Source organism: Nyctereutes procyonoides, unplaced genomic scaffold (genome assembly GCF_905146905.1).
Source record: "Nyctereutes procyonoides isolate TBG_1078 unplaced genomic scaffold, NYPRO_anot_genome, whole genome shotgun sequence".
Classification (NCBI taxonomy): Eukaryota; Metazoa; Chordata; class Mammalia; order Carnivora; family Canidae; genus Nyctereutes; species Nyctereutes procyonoides.
In genome coordinates, this window is record NW_026575043.1 from 638904 (window position 1) to 653133 (window position 14230).

The 14230-nt window shown below is 41.4% G+C and overlaps 1 protein-coding gene across 1 annotated transcript in view; it reads left to right on the forward strand.

The window, feature by feature from the left end:
- The window catches only part of ZSCAN12 (zinc finger and SCAN domain containing 12), a 46250-nt gene extending 43693 nt beyond the window's left edge, over positions 1 to 2557 (forward strand). Inside the window, exon 14 of the mRNA XM_055322583.1 lies at positions 1431 to 2557. The gene's annotated coding sequence lies outside the window, so the exon portion shown is untranslated. The remainder of the gene's footprint in view (positions 1 to 1430) is intronic.
- Positions 2558 to 14230: the final 11673 nt, after the last annotated feature.

Sequence of the window (14230 nt, forward strand, 5' to 3'; positions counted from 1 at the left end):
CACCTAACATGGGGCTCCAACTCACTACCCCAAGATTAATTAAGAGTCTCATGCTCTTCTGAGCCAGCCGGGTGCTCCTCCTTTTTCCCATTTTGAAGTTGTATTAATTCTACTTGTCACAATAAATGATGTTTACATATTTATCTTCTATCCTTGTTGCTGCTTCTATTTTAATTTTAGGCCTACAATAAAATATATTAAAATATTATTGATAATTTTGAGTTTTCCAAGTCATATGGTTGAATAAAGCCTGTTTCCAGGTGTCTCCTCCAGAAAGACTCATGGATTTAGAAATCCCTAAGTTCTTCTAGATCTCAAACTATTTTTGTAATCTTGATACTTGAAGGACAGCTGAGCTGAATATTAAATTCTTTGGTCACACTTCATAAAAAAATTTTTTTAAGTCGGCTTCATGCCAAGCATGGAGCCCAGTGTGGGGCTTGAACTCATGACCCTAAGACCAAGACCTGAGCTGAGATGAAGAGTCAGACGCTTAACAGACTGAGCTACCCAGGTGCCCCATGGGTCGCACTTTTCTTCATTGAATTTTTAAAAAATATTCCACTATAGTTTCATTTTGTGTGGTGTTTTTGAGAAAGCTAATATCAGTCTAATTATTTAGCCCTTTTAAGTTCTTTAATGTTTTCCCCTGGAGGCCTAGAGGACATTTTTCTTTATCTTTGAAGCCAAATATATTGACTAGCACACATCTCTAGTTTCCTGTTCCAGGACAATCTTCCAAGGTATCCAGTGAGCCCTTTGTACATTTAGGTCTTGTTTTCAGTGTTTTGTTTTTGTTTTCTTTTTAAAATTTTATTTATTTATTCATTCATTCATTCATTCATTCATTCATTCATGACAGAGAGAGAGTCAGGCTCCGTGCAGGGAGCCCGACACGGGACTCGATTCCGGGTCTCCAGGATCACACCTCCGGCTGGAGGTGGCGCCAAACTGCTGGGCCACCAAGGCTGCCCTTTCAGTGTTTAACAATGTAAAGTTTGGGATGCCTGGGTGGCTCAGTGATTGTCTGCCTCTGGTTCAAGGTGTGATCCCAGGGTCCTGGGATTGAGCCCTGCGTCAGACTTCCTTTTTTTTTTTTTTTATTTATGATAGTCACAGAGAGAGAGAGAGAGGCAGAGACATAGGCAGAGGGAGAAGCAGGCTCCATGCACCGGGAGCCCGATGTGGGATTCGATCCCGGGTCTCCAGGATCGCGCCCTGGGCCAAAGGCAAGCGCCAAACCGCTGCGCCACCCAGGGCCTGCGTCAGACTTCCTACAGGGAGCCTGCTTCTCCCTCTGCTTATGTCTCTGCCTCTCTCTGTGTGTCTCTCATGAATAAATAAATGAAATCTTTGGGAAAAAAAACATGTAAAGTTTTCTTGGATTAGGACTTTCAATATTAATTTTATTTTGTTGTTTTATTTTTCAGGGACTTCATTGGCCCAGCTTCCATTTCAATCACTCCTCTAATATCTTCCACTTTCTTCTTCTTTCCTTTCGCTTTCATTCTCTTTGTTTTCCTGCCTTTCCTGCCTCAGTGCTCCTTTTATTTTTTACATTTAGGATTTTCTACCCTAGGTATCTTTCGATGTAGTGTTTGTTTTTCAGGTAACTTTCTTCCATTTCCTTCCAGGTTCAATCAGCTCTCTTTTCATTTCCTCCTAGTTTTTTGATCTATCTTTGTTTTTAATTTTTGAGTTTCTTTTTTTTATTTTTTAAAAGATTTTATTTATTTATTCATGAGAGACAGAGAGAGAGAGGCAGAGACACAGGCAGAGGGAGAAGCAGGCTCCATGCAGGGAGCCCGACGTGGGACTCGATCCCAGGTCTCCAGGATCACACCCTGGACTGAAGGCAGCGCTAAACCGTTGAGCCACGCGGGATGCCCCTTGAGTTTCTGATTCAAGGTGTTTTTCATATCTCTGATGCTTGTTTGAGATGTTCAGTTTACTTTGCAGTATTTGTTTCATTTTTCTTTTTCTTCAAGGATTTTTGGGGGAGTGGGCTAGTTGATTTGTATTACCTGAGGTGTGTTGGTTCTGATTTTTTGTTTCCATGTAGTACCTTTTCCTATATTTTTTTCACATTTTCCCCTGTTCATAAACTTAGGGTGTGTACTAGATTCTTTATTCAGTGGTTCCTTCTGTCAGTGTAACAAAATCCAGTTTCTTTAGTAGATGTTTTTATGCAGACTGTGTGATTACTGGTTTTGAGATTTCTTTGTGTGTATATATATATATCTTGCAGGAATCTTAAAAGTTTCCTCTTTCACTCTTTATCCCTTTCACTACAAATTTACCAAAAACTGTTTTTTCTTTACTCCTCTCCCTTTCAAAGTATGTCTTTTGAAGACTGCCACCCTGAGTTACATACTCTCTTAAACCCCTTGCTGTGTTCTCATACCCGGTATATTTTCCCCAATCTTCACACATAGGATAGACTCCCTCTTTCTGATGGTGATTTTAGAGTAACTTTTAGGGCCACTACTAGCTCCCCTCTTCTCTTTTCTAGGACTTTCTCAGACTGCCCATTTCTCACCACAGAGCCTTGCCATGGGGGCGGGGAGGGTGGGATTCTGGTGTTTTCTCACTTTGTATTCTAGGTAATTTAAAGTTTAGGCATTTTCTGTCTTCTGGTAGTTTGAAGACATAGTTTTTGTGTAGTTTTGTTTTTCTTGTTCCACATGGTTTTTGGAGGATATTTGGCAACACAGATCGAAGCAGTTGTCATTATCCATCAGTAGGTTTTCCAAAAAATGAATTGGAAGCATTTAGAACAGAAAATATCAGAATTCATTAATAATAAGAGTACTGTTTTATGATACTTTTGTTTCAGTATTCTGTATTTGTATATGTAACTGTCATTTGTAAAGTTATCATTTTTATAGGTCACATTCAAAATAGAGAATGTTGTACCAGGTCATCTCCTAGGCCCCTCTGAACTTGTACCATCAATGGTTCTGAACTCTCAGTCTTTACAGACATTTTATTGCTGAGCTTCCTTCTGGCAAATCCATTTCAAAGGAACACTGTTTTGTCAGTCAACTTTGATAGATGCATTGTGCTGGGTCAGGCATTTGTTAAATGCAAAAAAAGCCAAGTAGAAAAACATGACCTTCTAACCTCTAGGACACTTACTAATTGGGAAGAGAGAACTTTATACCTCAAAAATACCTATGGAGTTACTGCCCTCATATAAAAATGACCAACTAGCCCTCACTCCATACATCCCTTCATGATACAGTTTTCTAATTGGTCTATAGGTATGAAGGAAATCCATGACTTGGAGCCCTGACATTTTATTCAATAGTTTCACTCTACTGTTTTAACCCTACAAAATAGAATAGTGATGTCTCATCATAATAGCTTTGCCTTGTTTGGAGGAAAGGACAGTAATGCATGGGCAATGCTGTCAGCCATAAGAGAAGAGGTAGAGTGGTGATACATCATGATTAGATTTCATGCTAAAAATGAGGTAACTTAGATTTCTTTTTCTAAAGGTCTAGTTCTTTCTTAGAAGATTTTATTTATTTGAAAGAGAGAGAGAAAAAGAGAGCGCACAAGCAGAGAGGAGGGTTGGAAGGAGAGGAAGAAGCAGATTCCCTGGTGAACAGGGAGCATGATGAAGGGCTCTATCTCAAGATCATAAGATCATGACTGAATCCAAGGCAGATGCTTAACCCCCCAGGCACTTCAAAGTCTTTTTAATTCTTAAGGATTATTTATATTATTTATTTGTTTGAGAGAGTACACACATGCACCAAGGGGGGACGCACAGAGGCAGGGCAGGGTAGAGGGACAAGCCAACTCCAGGCTCAGTCCATTGACCTAGAGATCATGACCCCAGCCGAAACCAAGAGTTGGATGTTCAACTGACTGAGCCACCCAGGCGCTCTTGTAACTTAGATTTCATATGGACTACTAGATTTTGAAAGGTCAGGAAAAAAGGGCTCCTTGGACTGGCTGGGTGCTAGGAGTTGCCATGAGATGCAAATGGGAAAAGACTATATGAAGAAGTGTTTTCAAATATCTCAAATAGGCTTATTTTAAAACAGTACTTCTCACCCACGATGATTTTGTCCCCCAGGAGACATTTGACCATGAAAAGAGACTTGTGGTTTCACAGCCGGCAGCCAGGTGGGGGGTCAGTGGGGAGGGACAGGTCAGTGTCTGGGAGGGGAGAAGAAGGAGTTAGTGGAATCTAGTGGGTAGAGTTCAGGAATGCTTCTAATCCCAGAATGCACAGAACAGTATCTCACAACAAAATGATTCAGCCCCAAATGTCAATAGTGCTCAAGTTGAGATTCTTGCTGAAATGAAGGAAACTGGCAAGAAAGGGAAATAGGAAATACAAGTTTTCTTGCTTGAAATTCTAGTACCTTCCTAGCTTTTTATTTTATTTTTTTCCTTCCTAGCTTTTTAAATGTACTATCTGATTCCTAGGCTGTATTCTCTAGGCCAGGAAATAAAGGGCTGAAACTGTCATCCTTTGACTCATGTCCCATCCATTATTGAACTTAATACCCCACAAAGTTTTTATGTGGGAAGTCTATTTTCTCATTAGGGTTTATTATCAACAACAGAAAGGCAGAGGAGAAAGGAGAAGATGCAGGAGAAGGAAGAGGAGGAAGAAGAATCAACAATTCTGCTCACTCTTATTTCCTACAAGCAAGACACTTCCTTTGGATTTTGGATATTCACTGGCAGCAGAGATAGCCCCTTGTCTTCCCATTGCACCTGCTGCCTGTGTGGCTTCCTGCCAACCCAACAGGTGCATCTGGAAGTACCTATTATTTCACAGATTCTCAAACTACCTTTGTATTGCTGGGGGAGGGCACAGTGTTTCTCTGAACACACCGTGGGACACTGATCATTTGGGAGTCCTGGATGCCTGACAATACGGGTTAGTTTCTTTAGACACCCCCTGCCTTGGTGGCTCTTTCTGAGGTCATGCACTAACTCTGTACTCAGAATACTCTTTCACTAATGCGTAAGGGAAACCAGTCTTCCTCTCACTCTTACCACGTAGCTTTCCTCCTTCAACTTCATCCCGGGCCCTGAGATTAGAAACAGAGACCACCAGTTTCGTCTGTGGTCAAAGACAGGACAGATGAGCAGCATATCAGGCTAGTAGGGGTAATGCACTATTTTTATCTAGCAAATACAAAAGATATTACTTGTGCCAGGCCGATATATAACAAGTCTAGTCAAGTCAGCAAAAAATACCCTAAAAGTAAAGTGTCTGAATTTTACAGGCAAAGGGAGGTGAGTCCACATGCATAACCACCACGGCAGGTCGGCCCGCGGGGCGTAAGGGGAGCGGAGTGCCAGCTTCCGCAGGGGAGGGGAAGGCGGCCGGGAGAACGCGACCTCGAGGCCAGCTAGGCCTGGCCGGCCAGCCGCGCCCTACAACCGGCTCAGAGCAACCACTGAGTTTGGGAACCTTCCTGCGATCCTAGAGCGATCCCGGAAGTGCCTGCGGACGACGGAAGTCCCGGCAGCCGCCTCAGGAGCCGGGGGTGCTCCGCGGGAGCGCCCCTCGGTGGCCCTGGACGGCTGGCTGGACCGGGAATGACGGGGGGCGGGGAGGCCTCCGTAGCGTCTTCTCCGACGGCCCGGGGCGACACCGCGCGTGGTGGATGGGGCCTTCCGGGGCTGGGGAGCTGCGGCACAATCCCTTAGGGAGGCGTGGACGTGGACCAGAGTGGAGAGTCCGAGTCCCCGTCAGTGGCCTACGTGACCCGCTTCTCCCACGGCACTCGGGTCGGCTCCGGGAGGCCGATCTGCTCTCTCTACAGCTCTTACCGCCTCAAGTGCTGAAAGGTCCACTTATTTTCGTCTGTCGTTTGTCTGTACTCCCAGCCTACGTCTACCCTGACGTTGGTGTGAGCTCCTCCAGGGCCGAAGTCTGTGTGTGTTTTGTTGTAATCATGAGTAAGAATTGCCAACTGCCCGGAACTCTGCCTGGTGGGAGTATTGGCTCTTACTGTTGTGTTCACTGAGCACCTGAGGGGCTTGAAACAGGCCTGGCACACGGTAGGAACTCATGAATGAACGAATGAAGTCCTTCCCAGAACATTATGATAAAGGAAGGAAACATTTTTTTTCTCATTAGCTAAGCTGTGTTAGTAAATTCTTCGTACTAGGGAGCTCAGCTGGGCCCTGGAGATCAAGAGATCCCCAGCATAGAGGCTTCTAGGGCAACAGGAGGAAAAGGATAGCTTTCCCCCCCTTTTTTAGTATTATATAAGTAACAAATAACCACCTGTCTAGCAGTGACAGGAAGTGCTGATGTCATCATTCTGGATCTCACCAGTAGGCACCTCAGGGTTATTTTATAATGCTTAATCAATACCCAGCATCCAGTTTAGCACCACAAACATCAGTGGCCAAATGACTGTTGGATTTCTCAGTGAATACAGAGCTAAAACAACAACAACAACAACAACAAACAAACTACAGCACTTTGTTCCCAGGAAATAAGGCAGGTAGAAATTAAACTGGAGTGAAAAGAAAATGAAGTGTTTGTGAGCTCATTGAGAACCCTGTGGCATACATGCTTCACTCTTAGGTTGTCTTTGTTGTGTATTCTTGCTGGTTGGTCGTTTTTGGTTTTGTAGGAGTCATTGCGACTTTCTTGGATATAAGCTACAAGATATTTGCTGTTACACATGGAATGAGACAAATGGGATTAACAATTTCTATTTGCCGATATTTTAGCAACTCAATTTTCATGCTCTTCACACTGTTATAGTGTTATACCAAAGAATTTTACGTACTTACAGTCCTTAATCACTTAAAAGAGTGCATCTTTTAGACATGGAAGAAAGTATTAATTAATACAGGATTATTGCTAGGACTTAACCTTTTCTATACACGGGAATAAAATCCAGTTACGCTGAGGCATCCACTAAGTAGCTTGAAGGTCTAAAAAAGTACATACCAACTGAATTGAACACACTCAAATAAAGAAATATAATTTAGTCCAAGACTCAGTCAATTATGAGTATCATTTAAAATTTACTGTCTCCAAAATTGTGATTATTTGGGGGCCTGGATATCAGTGTTTTTACTTTTTGTCTCTGTATGGATAAAACCTCCCCTAACAGATGGCTTTTAGGGCAGAAGACATATCCTTGGTAGTGCCCCTTGTGGTCTTGTTTATTCACTGTCTGATTATACATGCGTATATATCTCATACTTTGGAGCACCCCGTATGGATTTTCTTTTTAGCTTCATTTGTTGCCTTTCAGTTTTATGGTGATAAAACTTTGTATGTATAACTATTTTTTAAAAAGTCTATTTCCCTTAAGGTACATGCATATAATATGTACAGGAGGCCAGTACTCACAGTGACCACCTTTTAACTGTTGCCCTGCTTTTACCCCTTGAAGGGTAGCTATCTTGTTCATTTAGTATCTATCTGCCTTTTTCCACCTCCTTTTCCTCTTTACTCCCTCCTCTATCTAGTTACTCCTAAATGATAGTCCTCACTGCAGACCACAACTGTGGGAGAGCAGGACCTCAACAGGTAGAAGAAACAATAAGAACAGGGACACACATAAATGGCAACAGCTCTATGCATGTGGCAAAAGTCAATTATTCCTGCCATTGGTCTGTGCTGAAAATAGTAATGGTAATGGATAAGATAGCTGGGCCTGCTGAGGTCAGTTCTCTATTTCCTTGCTGCACCCTAGTTAACGCTTCACTAAGACCCGTGCAGGTAGTCACATATGCAGTTCCTTGCTGCCCCTCACGTGATGCTTTCTTGGGTTATTTATCCTTCCTTGTTTCCACATAATTTACATTCTGATAAAACCAAGACTCAGCCCGGACTCACAGCTTCACCTCGGCTCCTGCACTTCTTGTTGGTGCAGCCCCTTCGGGCCTGTCTTTATTCCAAAGTATAGGACTCTGAGTAATCATTTCATCTCTTGTCAGAACATGCAATGCGGCACACAACTGCTTTCTTACTTTCAGTTAATTGGTGTAAAGTTGTGAAGGCATAGAATTTTGGAGTTAGAGACCCATGTTTAAATTAAAAACTTCAGTTTCATCTTTTTTTCTTACATATGTCACTGAATTATTCTGAACTTGAGTGTACCTATTTGTAAACATTATAATTCGAAAATTGCTCACTTGTAGGAATTAAATAATCAATATAAGCACCATAAATATAAGCCCAGCATAATTCCTGGCACATAGAGGATGTTCAATAAATATTACTTCTTGTCTCTTCATCTACTTGGCTTTCTTTTAAATGTTTAGCAGCACCCACCTTTACCAATGGCCATTTCTTTACATGTTTACCTAAAGGCCATCTAAGTCAAATCCGGCTTTGGCTCACTACTCTAAAGTAACCCAAACTTTTCAAATTCACCCTTTAAGTAGGTTGGATTATAACCCCTTTTAGTGCTCATTTAGGAACTAGAAACTCCTCCCACGTAATAGAACATATCCTGTGGTCCTTGAACTATCAGTGGCAGGTGGAGATGTTTCTTAAAAAACACTGGCATATCCCAGTGCGGTCTCTATCAAAATACCAACAGCATTTTTCACAGAGTTAGAACAAACCTAAAATTTGTATGGAATCATGAAAGACCCCAAATAGCCATAGCAACCTTGAAAAAGAAAAACAAAGCTGAAGGCATCACAATTATGGACTTCAAGTTCTATTACAAAGCTGTAGTAATCAAAATAGTATAGTACTGGCACAAAAATAGACACGTAGATCAATAGAACAGAATAGAAAACACAGAAATGAAGCATAACTATACGGTAAATTAATCTTCCACAAAGCAGGAAAGAATACCCAACAGGAAAAAGAGTGTCTTCAACAAATGCTATTGGGAAAACTGGACAGCAGTGTGCAAAAGAATGAAACTGGACCACTTTCTAATACCATACACAAAAATAAATTCAAATGGATTAAGAACCTAAATGTGGGACCTGAAACCATAAAAATCCTAGAAGATCGCACAAGCAGTAACCTCTTTAACATTGGCTGTAGCAACTTCTTTTTATAGATGTCTCCCAAGGCAGGGGAAACAAAAGCAGAAATAAACTATTGGGACTTCATCAAAATTAAAAACTTCTGAACAGCAAAGGAAAAAATCTATAAAACTAAAAGGCAACCTGTGGAATGGGAGAAAATATTTGCAAATGATATATCTGATAAAGAGTTAATATCCAGAATATATGAAGAATTTATACAATTCAACACCCAAAAAAAATGGGCAGGAAAAATGAACAGACATTTTTCCAAGGAAGATATCCTGTTAATGGACATCAAAAGATGCTCATCATCACTTACACCAGGGAAATGCAAATCAAAACTACAACAATGAGATATCACCTTCCACCAGTCAGAATGGCTAAAATCAACAACACAAGAAACAGCATATGTTGGTAAGGATGTGGAGAAAGTAGAACCCTCTTGCACTGCTGGTAGGAATGCAAATTGGTTCAGTCACTCTGGAAAACAGTATGGTGGTTCCTCAAAAAATAAAAAATAGAACGACTCTATGATCCAGCAATTGTACTACTAGGTATTTATCCAAAGAACATAAAAATACTAATTCAGGGGATCCCTGGGTGGCTCAGCGGTTTGACGCCTGCCTTTGGCCCAGGGCCTAATCCTGGAGACCCGGGATCGAGTCCCATGTTGGGCTCCCGGTATGGAGCCTGCTTCTCCCTCTGCCTGTGTCTCTACCTCTCTCTCTCTCTCTCTCTCTCTCTCTCTCTCTCATAAATAAATAAAATATTTTTTAAAAATACTAATTCAAAGGGATACATGCACCCTGATGTAAACAGCTTTATCTACAATAGCCAAATTATGAAAATAGCCCGTGTCCATCAAAGAACAGATAAAGAAGATATAGTGTATATACACAATGAAATATTACTCAGCCATCAAAACGAATGAAATCTTGTCATTTGCAACAACAGGAATGGAGCTAGAGAGTATTATGCTAACCAAAAAGTTAGTCAAAGAGAAATGTCATATGATTTCACTTATGTGGAATTTAAGAAACAAAACAAAAGAGCAAAGGAGCAAAAAGAGAGAAGAAAACAAAAACAAAAAAACAGACTCAACTATAGAAAACAAACTTATGGTTACCAGAGGAGGTGGGTGGGAGGATGGAGAAACAGATGATGGGAGCTAAGAAGGGCATTTGTGATGAGCACCTAGTGTTGCATGGAAGTGTTGAATCACCACATTGTATACCTGAAACTAACACTACACTGTGTTAACTAACTGGAACTTAAGTTAAAACTTAAAAAAAAATTAGAACATTAGCAGATCCCTATAGGTTAATCATAGAACAGACCCTTAGGATTTTGAAGCAGAGCCATGCCATTCTCTTCAAATAACTACTCTCCTTTTGAGAAACAGCTTTTGGCTTGCTACTGGACCTTAATAGAGAATAAATACTTGGCCATGGACCACTAAGTTACCATGTGACCTGATCTGCTTGTCATGAGTTGGATGTTGTCTGATATACCAAGCCATAAAATTAGGAATACACAGAGCTTCATTATTAAATGGAAGTTGTATATATACATGGTCAGGCTTGAGCAGGCTTGCAGACAAATAAGTTGCATGAGGAAGTGACTGAAATACTCCAGACCTTTATTCCTGCTACATTACTTCCTATTTGCTTGAAACTATGGCCTCATGGGGGAGTTTTCTATGAATAGTTGAATGAAGAAGAAAAAAACATGATTCTGCATGACATCTACAAAAGTTGACTTGCAGCACTGTAGGCCTATTCTGGTACAGTCCTGAAAGACAGTCATAAAATAAAATCCTCCCAAGAGACAGAACTTCAAGAATTGTACCTGGTTGTTCATTTTGTTTAGGAGAGAGAGGTGGCCAGAAGTATGAATCTTAATTTATGGGCTGTAGCTCTTGGTTTGGCTGAATGGTTAAGGTACCATTGGAAAATTGAAACAAGGAAGTCTGGGTAAAAATATGTGAATAGATTTCTCCAAATAAGCAAACATCTGAAGTTACATGTGTGCCATTTATTGCTTACCAATGGGTGATCTCAGCAGAGGAGGGTTTTTTTTTTTTTTTTAATAATTGCATGGATAGGATGACCTGTTCTGGGGCTATCAGTCAGCCTCTTTCCCTGGGATCCTGAACAAAGTGGCCATGGATGCAGGGATTCAGGCTCACTTCCACTTACCAAGGCCAACCTAGTTAGAGCCACTGCTGAGTACCCAATCTGTCAACAGCAGAAACCAACAGTAAACTACCAATATGCATCATTTCTTGATGCAATCAGCCAGCTACTTGACTGAAGTACAATGGACCATGTCCACTATTTTGTACACACTAGAATACACACTGGATATGGATTACCTTCCTGGCCTATAGTGCTTCTGCCAAAACTGCCTTCTGTGGACTTACAGAATGCCTCATCCACTTTCATAGTATTCCACATGGCTTCATTTCTGACCAAGGAACCTATTTCAAAGCAAATGAAGTGGGTATTGGGGCTGTGTTCATGGAGTTCACTAATCTTACCATAGTCCTCATCATCTGGAAACAGTTGAGTTGATAAAACAGTAAAATTACCTTTTATTTTTTTTTAAATTTTTTATTTATTTATTTATTTATGATAGTCACACACACACAGAGAGAGAGAGAGACAGGCAGAGACACAGGCAGAGGGAGAAGCAGGCTCCATGCACCGGGAGCCCGACGTGGGATTCGATCCCGGGTCTCCAGGATCGCGCCCTGGGCCAAAGGCAGGCGCCAAACCGCTGCGCCACCCAGGGATCCCCTAAAATTACCTTTTAAAGACTCAGTTATGGCACAGCTAAGTGGACATACTTTGCACAGTTGGTACTGTCTTCCAGAATGCAGTGTATGCTCTAAATCAACATCTAATATATCATGCTATTTCTTCCATAGCCAGGATACAAAAGTCCAGAAATCAAGGGATGGAGATTGAAGTTATTTCACTTCCTCTTACCCCTATGAGAATTCCACTAGCAAAATTTTTATTTCTAGTACTGAGCTTAGTTTCTGCTAGTCTAGGGAGGAATGTTCCCCTAGATGTCACCACATGACACAACAAGGATTCCATTAAACTGGAAGTTGAAACTGATAGCTGACTGCTTTGGGCTCCATAATGCCCCTCAATCAACAAAGAAAAGCGTCACTATACTGACTGGGGTGACTGATCACCCAAGGGGAAAGTGGGTTGCTAATAGTACTACGCTACCTGTATTTTAGTACTACATTATCTGTGGTTAATTTTATTGGAAAATTATGACAACCCATTGCAGGCCTCAGACTGCTACTGGCTCTGACTCTTTGGGAATGAAGGCTTGGGTCACTCCATCAGGCTAAGAACCACAACCAGCTGAGGTGCTTGCTGGGGCGATAGGAATATGGAACAGATAGTGAAAGAAGGTTGTTATAAATACAGTTATTACCATGTTGCAAAAAAAAAGGATAATAGTTATGACTGTTTAATTGCTTTGATATGAATGTTTACATTGATGATTTTTTGTTTTCTTCTCTTGTCCTCTTATCATTTATCATAAAATATGTCAATGAGGGGATCCCTGGGTGGCGCAGCGGTTTGGCGCCTGCCTTTGGCCCAGGGCGCGATCCTGGAGACCCGGGATCGAGTCCCATGTTGGGCTCCCTGTATGGAGCCTGCTTCTCCCTCTGCCTGTGTCTCTACCTCTCTCTCTCTCTCTGTGTGTGTGTGTGTGTGTGTGTGTGTGTGACTATCATAAATAAAAAAAAATTTAAAAAAAATATGTCAAGGATAGTTAACTTTATACCCCAGTCTTTAGGTTAAGGTGTTTATTTTTTCTTTTTAAATATTTTATTTATTTATTCATGACAGACAGAGAGAGAGAGAGAGAGAGAGAGAGAGAGAGAGAGAGAAAGGCACAGGCAGAGGGAGAAGCAGGCTCCATGCAGGGAGCCTGACGTGGGACTCGATCCTCGGTCTCCAGGATCACACCGTGGGCTGCAGGTGGCGCTAAACCGCTGCGCCACTAGGGCTCCCCCATCTGGTAATTTCTTTCAGATTTGGGGGCAATTGGAGCTGGCACATATATGAATATTCATGCCGCTTGCTATCTATGGATAATAAAGCCCTTTGTTTCTGACCGTGGAGTCTTATATCTTTTGAAATCATCCATAAAACTTTAGCAGGCTAGTTTTTAGTTTGTGAGATGAATAAAATAAAATCCCAGACTCACCTCACCTCCCCGGAAATAATGCACCCACAAATTCATTACCTCCCACGAATATCCTATCTTACTTTCACCACCATTAAGTTTTTAACAATTGTACTGCAATCTTCTGTCAGGGCTATGGGCGCTCAACCTATCTCCATGCCCTGGATTTTCAATGCCAGTTGACATCAGGTCTCCAACTCCCAAGTACCATTTTTGAAACTACTTCCTAGGATCATTTCTAGTATCAACTATAGGTTCAGTTCTCTATGCAAGAAATTCTGAGATGTATGTGCAAGAAATTTATTAGGTCAGTGCTGTACAGAAGCAGTATTGGGTGGAGAGGGAGGTGGAACAGAAACATTAACTCTACAAGAAGCTCTGGAACCAGAGCAATTGTCCTCAGAGTTGTCTTGCCTAAAAGCAAGGAGTCAAGATTGCATATACCTCTCAGCAATGATTGGCTACTGAACGTGAGGTGCAATGTTTGAGGACATGATCTTGAGCTCTGGAGTTGTCATTGTGGCTGAGAGACCTGCATCAAGAGCTTCTCACTCACTGTAAACAAGGTGGGGAATGCATGTCTCAGTTGTGACAGAAGGAACTGACCATCAAGCAATAGATTCTCTACAAGAATCAATGACTGAACTCTAACATCCTAACATTGAGAGTTAAATGATATAGAAAGGATCCATAATGGAAATGATGCAGTAAACAATAAGATACGAAAACTATGAGAGAAAGTGGTCCCCCAAAGAAGAGTGTGTTTCAAGGAAGGAGGAGTATTCAAAAATGTGAAATGTTGCCAAGAGACTAGATTGACACTTTATCATTAGATTTGGAAATGTGGAGGTCAAGAAGTTTCACTGGAATGGCAGAGACAAAACTTTGATTTCAGTGGGTTTATAAAAGAAAGGGTATGTTTCCATTTTTGAAACATGAAGCTTAGTTATTCAGATCCACTCTCGTAGTGAAAGCAACCCATGCAGCCTACATTATTTACAAGTAACTTCTAAAAAGC